Source organism: Cricetulus griseus (genome assembly GCF_003668045.3).
Source record: "Cricetulus griseus strain 17A/GY chromosome 1 unlocalized genomic scaffold, alternate assembly CriGri-PICRH-1.0 chr1_1, whole genome shotgun sequence".
NCBI classification, from domain to species: Eukaryota; Metazoa; Chordata; class Mammalia; order Rodentia; family Cricetidae; genus Cricetulus; species Cricetulus griseus.
This window is the reverse complement of record NW_023276807.1, coordinates 207,180,916-207,182,171: the sequence shown is the minus strand read 5'-3', so window position 1 is coordinate 207,182,171 and position 1,256 is coordinate 207,180,916. Positions and strand designations below refer to the sequence as shown.

General features: G+C 42.9%; 1 pseudogene; it reads right to left on the bottom strand.

The window, feature by feature from the left end:
• Nucleotides 1-448: 448 nt before the first annotated feature.
• On the bottom strand, nt 449-702 carry LOC100750998 (annotated as a pseudogene).
• Nucleotides 703-1,256: the final 554 nt, after the last annotated feature.

Genomic DNA, 1,256 nt, shown 5'->3' with positions numbered 1-1,256 from the left:
CTGCCACAACCTGGCCCAGACTGTGGACAAGCGACAGGACATTGGAGAACTGATTGTACCCCTTTTTTAGAGGGGGGGTTTGTTTTGAGACAGAGTTTCTCTGTGGCTTTGGAGGCTGTCCTGGAACTAGCTCCTGTAGACAAGGCTAGTCTCGAACTCACAGAGATCTGCCTACCTCTGCCTCCCAGGTGCTAGGAGATTGTACCCCGTTTACCTAAACAAAATAAGGTCAGTCTTTTCACATCCCTCTTACACAGAGAGAGAGAAAAAAACTCTTACCTTATAGGCGTGGCAAAGATTGATGCTGTTCTTTGATACTTTACCTGCTAATGGAGACTTGGGTATGACTAACTGTATATGGACTGGACCCTGTTGTTTTTTTGTTTTTGTTTTTTATCCAAAATGTGTTTATTGGGATGGTTCCCACTCATCCTGAATCAGATGCTTTTCAGTGCTGCTTCCTCCTGAAGGAGCATCCTTCTGTCAGCCTTGCTTTTTTGCCTGAGGGCTGACAGAGGACAGTGGAGCAGCCAACACAAGGCTACCGTTTGTGCATGGCTAAAGACCATGGTGATTTTATAGCATCCTGGGCACTTCACATCCATAAAGTAGGAATTGGGGCTCTGCACCAGGTGCTTTTTCTTGTGTTTCCCCCTTTTCCTCTTCTGGAGAGAGATGAAGGAGATCCTTTGTGAGAGGCATGTTCTCATAGGGAGGTTGTAACCGCCGGAAAGCAGACCCTGTCATTTTTAATAGTTTCAGAACTATATAAAATGTATCCTTCTCAGATCTCTGATAGTATTAATAGTTAAACTATAACCAACTTAATAACTCATTTTATAGAGTTCTGATAAGTAAAACAATGACTACCCACTGGTTAGTCACAAGCTCAAGTTTTTAGATTTATTTTGGTTATCATCTAAATATAAACTTAAATGGGTTTTCATCAGGCCAAAGGCAACTCTGTCTAACCTATACCTGGCTCTCTAGGCAGAGGAAAAATGTATAAGCTTCTAACCTAAACCTGCAGTTTTTGCTAGGACTCAAAGGTATCTGCTTTTTCTTTTCTTTTCTTTTCTTTTTTTTTTTTTTTTTTCTTTTTGGTTTTTCGAGACAGGGTCTCTCTGTGTAGCTTTGGAGCCTATTGTGGCACTTGCTCTGTGGACCAGGCTGACCTCGAATCACAGAGATCCGCCTGCCTCTGCAGGCATGCGCAGAGTGTTGGGATTAAATCCGGGGTGTTGGGATTAAAGGCG